This window comes from Chamaea fasciata, unplaced genomic scaffold, assembly GCF_029207755.1.
Source record: "Chamaea fasciata isolate MVZ Bird 193981 ecotype frontalis unplaced genomic scaffold, bChaFas1.0.hap1 SCAF_4, whole genome shotgun sequence".
NCBI lineage: Eukaryota > Metazoa > Chordata > Aves > Passeriformes > Sylviidae > Chamaea > Chamaea fasciata.
Window position 1 is genome coordinate 56,273,142 of NW_027094089.1, and position 9,121 is coordinate 56,282,262.

The 9,121-nt window shown below is 39.0% G+C and overlaps 1 long non-coding RNA gene across 1 annotated transcript; it reads left to right on the top strand.

Moving 5' to 3' along the window:
• Positions 1-7,852: 7,852 nt before the first annotated feature.
• Positions 7,853-8,592, top strand: LOC136288930 (uncharacterized). The gene is made up of 3 exons (XR_010720651.1): positions 7,853-7,943; positions 8,199-8,281; positions 8,386-8,592. It is a non-coding gene; the product is annotated as an uncharacterized lncRNA (long non-coding RNA).
• Positions 8,593-9,121: the final 529 nt, after the last annotated feature.

The window sequence follows — 9,121 nt, forward strand, 5'->3', positions numbered from 1 at the left end:
TAAGAATATTGCACAACGCATGCAGTGATTAATGGATTGATCACAAAAAGTCAATGTGGTCTGGCAGGAGAGATCCAGAGATCACACAAAGACAGGAAGAGGACTGCTGCTGTTGCAGGAGGCCCAGTCTGAAAGGCTGAACTACCACCAAAATGCTCATTCCTTCGGCTGCTAAAGCAATTACTCTGTTTCAAAAGCACTGTCCACAGTGAATCTGACCTTTATGATATATATTTTTATTTGTTACAGGCCACATTCAGCCTGATGGAGAAAAAGAGTCTATTCTATTTCCTCCTTTTGGTGTCACCTATCAGCAGCAGCTGCAGAAGAGAGTGCAAAAATTCCCGCAGTCTACAGTCTGAAAGCACATTCCTTATAGCAAAACTTGTCAGCATCAAGCACCTTACAGGGTTTATTTTTTTATGACAAGTCATGTCTGTGTGTGTGTTTTCCCATTCTTCCCACTCAAACTCTCTCCCCAGTCTACCCAAAACTAAAAATAAAATATATATTTTCCCTCATCTTTTAATGTACAGATTCTTCTTTGAATTTACTTTGTCTCCTTTCCCCTTGCAGAAATCTAAAATTTTGACCAGTGTAATTCTCCTGTTCCATGTTACAATATTTCCCATTGTACCAGTACTTCATGCTGTTATTAAAGGCAACTAAATTTTCTAGTAGCACAACTGCATGCCAATAGCTCTAAGATTTTGAGACATCAAGAAGTGCCCTGGCCAGGAACGGAAGCAGAAAATTTAAATCTTGAAAAGGTCATGAACATACAATGTGGAAAATACACCAAACTAGAGCAACTAAAATTAAAAGTAAAATCCTAATTATTTTTTATACATAAAACATGTTTTATTTTTGAACTTTGAACTTCTAATTATGTCTTAAGAAAATTTTCAAAATAGGTCATCAATAAAGTGTAAAGCCCTTATGCTTGAAAAGGCTTTTAACCAAAAATCCCCCACCAAAATGAACAACAAAACCAAAATGAAAGCCCATCAAAACAACAACTCCAAAATCCCATTTTAATCACACAAATCTTAACTAATCTGCCCTTGAAAGCTATTTCATTTTCCTAAAAGGGCCCTCTCTAGTAAAAAAAAAAGGTCAGGATTTCTTTTTCCACGTTTACCAAACTTGGCTCACCCTCCTTCATCTTGGCAAGATGCTAACTGCTTCAGAAATACTTAGCCTTTCCTTTTTACAAATGTTACATTTACCATTTTATCTTTCCTTTTACAGCTTTCCAACCACTGTAGCTTAACCTTGCCCAGATGGATGATGCCTATTGTGTCGAAACTTGTGTCCTCCATCCCTGCCTTATGATTTGCCTGCAGTTGCAGACTGAAATTTAGGTTGGAAGTTCTTTGCTGAGTCTTCCTGTTTGGGATTAACTGAGCCACAGTGAAGGCGCTGCACAGGCTTGCCGTGGCCACCACCTCCTCACCCACCCGCCAATGTTAATGAGGACATGGCCCACTCCCTTCATAGTCTTCAGTAAATGTGTGTCTGGTGTTGTGTGTAAAGTGTTGATGCTCCCCTGCAGAATGATAAAATAGCAAAATATTTTTCCTACGGTTAATAACAAATATCATGGACTTTTGATGATTCCTTGAACTTTATTGTTATATTCCACTGCATAACTTCAAATTTATTATGGAATTCTGATTTGTTTTCCTTCTCAAGAATTCACACTTCCTTTTCCCCCCTTTTAAATATCTCTTTCAGGAAACACGTTTCCTATAGCTCCTTTCAGCGTTCATCCAGCCCCTTCATTCCATAGATTTAAGTCCTCCAAGTTCACAATTACCTCCCTGGACTTCCCCAAACTCCTACAAGAACAATGATGCAAATTAACATTGATAGGAAAAGAGGACTTTAACCACGGCAGGGAAGGGTATGTGTGAAGCTGGTTATCTTTACAGAAGATGACTTGGAGCTGCAGGAAGGCCAGGCCTGGGGCTGGTGCTCAGCCCTGCCATCCCCATGTAGAAGGTATTGCACAGCATGACTCAGTCCAATCCTCTTTTCCCACTGTGTGTGTTGCTGTTACCTCTCCTGCCTCACGTGATCCTAATGTAGTTCCAATTACATCACCCACATCATGTAACAGCTCAGCAAAATGACCAAAGATAATAGTAAATAGAGCTAAAATGAAAAAATCAGATTTCCATATTTAGTCACCCATAAGGAACTTTTGAAACTAACTTAAAATTCATTAGGACAACTTTCTTGTGCAAGCCAGCCTATATGATTGCTTTGCAATCATAAGCACACTCAACTATTAACCTCCACTCCTACCCACATGTTTTTTGGCCTCTGTTCTTTGTTTAACAGTTTCAGTTTATCTGAGGGGAGGTTAGGGAGATGAGTGGTTTAGGATTAAGCCCCTAAATTCACTCTGTATTTAGAACTAAACTTAATGATCTGCCATGGGAAGTAGATCAGGTTAGGGTTCTCCCTAGATCACAAAGACAAAGTACTTAATGAAAAGTCCTTGCAGCATAGATAAAGTCTTTTAAAGAATGTGCATATTCTTGTATGCATAATATTTTTATTTTTTTTTAGTTTTTGGTTGTAAGCCACAGGACTACAACATAAATTAACCCCTTTACATTACTGGACTTTGGACTGGGCTTGAACACAAGTCAAATCAGGAATTACAAACTTGATAGATGCTTTAAATCCACCTCAAAAACACAAGATCTAGGTGTCCTAGATCAAATATTGACCTCATTTTACTCCTAACATCAAGACCATATATTTCAAAGCAAATAATTGCACCAATAAAATTCATAGTCTGTGATGAGGGAGGTTGTTCATATGGCAGCTTAGTCCAAACTCTTCCTGTTTGCTGTATTTCATGCTGCAATTGCCCCTAAGATAAATTATCTTCATATCTAATATATGTATCTTATTAGTTAACCTGTGGTAAAGACTTTTCATATGCACGAGACCACACCTACCACACCATCCCTTTGGCTGCAAGGGATACAATAGCTCATAAATAAAGCTGTAGCCACCTCCAAGACTTTAAACATGCTTGTTGAGTTGGCAGGAAATGCATCTTTAGGACAGCTTTATTTGACAATAGACTTCATGGGGCTAATTAAGTATTTCCTCTAGAAATAACAGCTCCCTTGCAAATTTTCTAATTAAATCTGCAGCTGCTTGGAACAGTATTAGCACTGACTAATAAGCAGCAAAGACTTCCTCTAAGCAAGCCTTCTGGGAGCCTTCCAGTGACCTTACTCTAGCTGTCAGCTGAACCAAGGACTTGGTAACATTATGCAATTCAGAAGGAATCCTCAAAGCTGCTCACAAGGAAGGAGAAGCCCTGCTGAGAGTAAGAATCAGGGAGAAAACACCTGAAGTTCCTTGCTGGTTAATAAAACCTTTTCTATACTTTTCCTAAAAAAAAAAGGGAGATGCAGGAAAAAAACCATCAGACTTGGAATGGGTTAAATAAAAAAAATAAACATGACCCCACTCACTCTGATCTCCCAGTTCCTCAGCAAGAGCCAGAGGTGAGGGGAGCTGTTTCAGGTGGAGAATGTCTTGGAAAAACAGGCTGTCTGTCTCAACATTTTGTCTTCTAACAAAGAAAAAAACCAAGCCTCTGTACATCTGTCTTAGCCACTGCAAACGTTCATGAGTAGTAGAGTCAGATCTGTACAAATAAGACAAGATAACCAACCAGTCTAGTTTCAGAAGTGATGTTCTGAAAACCTATGAAAGATTGACCTCTGCTTTTATCAAACACTTTTAATCATTAGACTGGAAATCCTATAGTGTTTTGATGACTTGGGGATACAGCACATCAACTTTTCATATGTTAGCCCACACTTAATACTTTTTCTATTTGTGCTTTTTGTTGAAACTTAGCAATAATGTGGCAACGTAAGTATTAATAGCTGTATCTTGAGGTATAGCAAAATTTCTGAGTTAATCTGGTTCATTCTGGTTCATCAAGACAAGAGCAGCTGAAAACGTTTTAGTCAGCAAATCTGCTATTCATAGCTCTGAGCACATAGCCAGATATACATATTATCTCATGTATGTCTTTCTGTAAGAATACATAACCATTAAAGAGTTTTGTTATACCCTGGGGTCAGTAGGGAACCGCCAGCAAATCTACAATGAGATTGCACAGTACAAATTCTCATACACATGTGGTGCCCACATAATCCCCAAACACAGAAAGAAGGATAATTAAACAGGTAAAAAAAAAAAAAAAACAAAACAAAAACAAAACAAAACAAAGAAAAAAAAAGAAAAAAAGAAAAAAAAAAAAAAAAAAAAAAAACAAACCACACCACCACACAAAAACCATAAAACCACCTCTAAAAACCCTCTGTTTTATTTTTTGAGGAGTCATATGGTAAGAAAATTCTTAATTCAGAGAAAAAGGCTGTAAGTAATGTCAAAAAAAATTCTAGTCCAGAGGCCATCAATAATGAGGAAACTGTGTATTTATCTGTCAATCTACAGCTCAAGTGCACAGTTTTGTTTCATATGTTTCAAAGGTATTAATTCTATGCCAAGGGATCCTGCAGACCATCTCCTCTCTTCTTCCAGGGATAAAAAGATTTGAGACATTCTTAAATACCCCATGCAATTCCTCTCTTATACTGGTAATGAAACTTTAGTGGCAGTTGCTCCTGTCTACTACAATTTTAATTAACTTTCTAGCACAAGTAGACCTAAAGAAAAAATACCCTTTTTTATGAAGATAAATATACTCCGTGCTTGAAGATCATTGTCTAGTCTCCCTTCAGTCCTTTTTCCCTTTACAGTTTCCAGTTCCATAAATTTGTCCTCACATGTGTCATTTCTAATTTCTTTACTTTGGACTTTATTTAGACGATTATCTCTTTCTGGAAGTCCAGTGTCCAAATCAGGACAGCTGTGGGTTGAACACAGTGACTCTTAAAACTTACAAATGTGGTCAGATATCTCCATAGGATGTTTGCCTTTTATACAACAGGGTGACATTGTTGACTTGTCTTCAGTGTGTGATCTGCTGTAAAAGATCACTTTTCCAAAGAATTTTTTGTAACAAGTTTTGCTCATGTGATATAAATCCTAGATTTATTCCATACAACTCCTTCCATAGGTTTACTGCTGCAGTGCCCTAATGAACTGCATCTTATTTTTCAAAACCATATCCAGTTTACCACAATCATATCAAGCTCTAACCCCATCCTATGTGGAACTCTGCCTCTTCTCACTGGGCTATCGCTTGAACCTGTCCAGCATGCTGCCTACTTGACTTTACAAGTTATTTGGAAAAACACTGAAGAGAATGCAAAGTGAGGTGGGCTGCAACAAAATCACACCCTTCTAACTAAACACAATGCAGCTAATCAGTACACTTAGAACTTGGCTTCCTAGCTGAGCACTCCCTTTGGAGAAATTTTGCCAAGTTCTGTCCCTTCAACTTGTCTATCAGGATGTCACTGGCTTGTCAAGCAGTCCTACTGAGAGATCAAGAAATCTGACTGCTGTGCACAGAGCCTGACATGCTGTCAGGGCAGAAAATTAGACAGATTTGAAATCGTTTGTCCTGAGAGCATTCATTTGCCTGTTGTTCAGCCCTGTATTTACCTTCTTGGTATTTCAGTCTGAGTATTTGTTCCAGCACTTTTCTAGGAATTGAAATTGTAGTCAGAGCCAATAACGTCAGTCTCCTCTTCGTTTGTGGGGTTTTTTTAAAGCTATGGACCATCACTGCCTGTTATAGTCCCCTGCCCTCTGCAACAAGGACAGATGTTCCTGAAGGTGCGGCTTGGGCTAGGCACAGCCAGTCCTCCAGGTTCAAGTCAGGTCCGGACAAACTGGAAATCTCTGCCTTAGCTAAATATTTTCTGTTTTAGTCTGTCCTCAACTCTTACTTCTCTACTGCTGAGTCAGCTAGCCTTTCTGGTAAAGAGTAAACCATTACAAGCATCTGACATTTTAGCCTTGTCAGCACCATCTAGCTTTTCCTTTCCACCCAGTGACCAACTACAGCTTCTCTCACTGCCTTATACTAACACTGCCCTTATAGAAGCCTGCTCAGTACTCACCTCCATGCTTGACCATCTTCAATTCATCCCTAACTCTTCGTGCTTTTCCCTCACACCTATTCTTAGCAGCCTGAAGGTTTGCATCTCTTCTATCTCCGATTTCATAGTAAAGATTTAGATTGATTTACTTGCTACAGTTTGCAGTCTCCCAAACTGCCATAGGTTGAATAAGCATTATATTTGTCTTATGGGATTACTTACACTCACTAGCATTTTTATTTTTGCCTTTAAACAAGTTTTCTATGCGATCATTCCTGTATATTTTCCAAGCACACTATTGTCTGGCTTTCCAAAAGCCTGCTGGCTTTGCATTTTTGTCCTACCTCCCCCATAAGTCAGCCTTTTGCCGAACATTCTCACCCTAAATACTAGCATGTTGCTCTTCTTTGATAGTCTCTCCCTCTTAACTCAAATTCCATGTGGAAAAGACCTGTCTCTTTGGATACTTTAGCCATCTTTCACAACAAGTAGTCCTCAGACATAAAAAAAGTTAATCTCTACCCTGATATACTTTGGTCAATTGGTTATCCTCCCTCCCACACCAGCCCCTCATTACCATACAACCCACTCCACACAAAAGACATGGCAGCATCTCACCATACAAAAATTTTCCCATTCACTTCAAAACCATATTACTCTGAGATAGCAAAACTAGTCCTGTGGCATTTTTGTTCATCATACATACCTATTGATCAAAACTGGGCTGGTGAGTCAGAGTGTAAAAGAGAAGTTCTCTATGAAAAGTCTGTGCATCTCAAAAAAGTGCTAAAAGCTTTGTACATATATTTCATCTCCTTCTGATGTGGTTTGGGACTCTAAAGATGTGCCTTCTGACTGACTGTGTCTGTGAAGCATAAATCAATTGAAAACAGACCTGATGCTCCAAAGTGAGTGCTCATTTGCAAACCTCAGTCCAGCTGAAGTGGATTGTGCTTTTTTAGGAGACTGGTCATAAACAGACATCAAACACAGCCTGAGAACAGCTCTGCTGCACTCCTGAAAAGAAGCAAATTGGTATCTTCCACCCCTCTGCAAATGGGGAATTAAAAATTTCAAGACTAGAAATTGCAAATTCATCTGCTGTGCTAAGACATCAAGGAACAGATATGTACAGTCATTTCTTTTCAGTATAGAAAGGAAAGGAGTGGGGGTTTTGCTAGCAAGGTAATTTTTTTTTTTTCCGTTTGTGTATTTTCATACTAACAAAAAAATACAGCTTGCCATTTCTATTTTTCACTAGCACTTGTCTGAACATGTGCTAAAATTACCACCTAAATAAAAGTGTACCTCACAGTGTACACCTCATAATGTACCTCATAAGAAAAATCAGTGTAGTTGTCAGGAGCAGTGGACTTCATGAGCTTATTATAAATGCAATAAAATATAAACTGATTTCTTGTCACCTCCTTCAGATTTGCAAGAGGGCCTATTCATTACTTGCTCACACCATAAATTGGGTTTTATTAGATAACTACTTTCATGTCCTTGTGTTAGTTATATTTAATCTACATGTAGCCATTTCATGAACAAAATTAAAAAAAAAAAATGATATGTAGCCATTCCTCTTTGGACTATAGAAAAATAAGCAGGCCGAACAAAATTACAAGGCCTTGCAAGATGTTAGTTTGTCTAAATACCTGACCCTTTTATCTGAGTATCAAAGCAATGTTTTGCCAGTGTCCCCTTAAAAGGTAGAAAATTGCATCTCTAAAAGTGCCAGGTACAGAACCTTTCTATTCCTGGGAAGCAGGTGGTCTGGCATCCCTGGAAACTGGGTGGAAAATACCTGTCCATGCCTCAGAAACTCTGCTGGTGAACTGAAGGTTTTAAAAGCCTTGACAGCTGCCTCAGACATGGAGCGAAGAGGTGAGTCCTCTCTGGAAGGCACCAGCCAGACTGGCTGTGCTGCACGGGTAACTCGTGGCAGGCTTGTCCTCAGCACTACCATCTGGCAGCAAGCAGCAGCAGGGGAACTTAGGCAATTAATGAATGAATACTTCCTTTAAAGGTTCCTGTAGTGCTTTTTTCTTTTCTAGTCAAAGTAAGTTTATTAACTCCAGCAACCTGGCCAGATGCCAGTTTGGAAACTATCCTGTCATCTGACTTGTGTTTTCATTGCAGAGTCAACTGCGTGCAGAAAGCTTCTTCATTTTGTGGTCTAGACCCTGACTCTAGATGCTGACATTGCACCTGAGAGTAATGAGGTAAACAAAGTGTGGCACAGCTGCAAGGGCCCACAAGGGCTGATTTCCTAAAGCACCTAAACCATGTTCTTTTTAGCAGTCATAATTGTTACCTTTTGTCCTAGGAAGTACTACATTCTGTTGCTGGATAAATGGATTCCTTTGCAATAATCCTGAAAAGCATCCCATCAAATTAAGAGCAGCATCACCTTTACCTTTGATAATGGTAGTAACAAACATACTGTGCCATACTTTTTTACAGTGTCAGTTTGATTTTGCATTCAAAGCTTGATAGGACTTCTGTAATTCTGCTATTTGTTTATTACAAATAATTGACTTCAGAGATTACATTCAACAAAACCTATTAGGTGAAAGAGGGTGATTTCACCTTAGGTTGGATTAGATTAGATAAAACATTCAGAAGGAATTCTCTACTGTGGTGTTGTTGAGGCACTGGCACACACAGGGAAATTATGGATGTCCCATCCCTGGAGCTGTTCAAGGCCAGGTTAGATGGGGCTCTGGGCAACCTGGTCTTAATGGAAGGTGACCCTTCCCATGGCAGTGGGTTTGGAACTATATGATCATTAAAGTCTCTTTCAACCCAAACTATTCTGTGATTCTATCCAATTTTTTTTACTGATTGCACAGAGAAGCAGGACAATACTGTTTTTTCAAGTACAAACTCCCATTTCATACTGTCAAAAACAGACGTCATGGTTTGCCATGCACACACCTGTGGTATAGGGTCAGGAGGGAGGCAATCTACAGAGCACGCAGCCATAGTGAATGCTTTTTGACTCAGGAGAAAAACAAAAACAGAAATAAAAACGTATTTAGAGAATGAAACATCACTGTAGG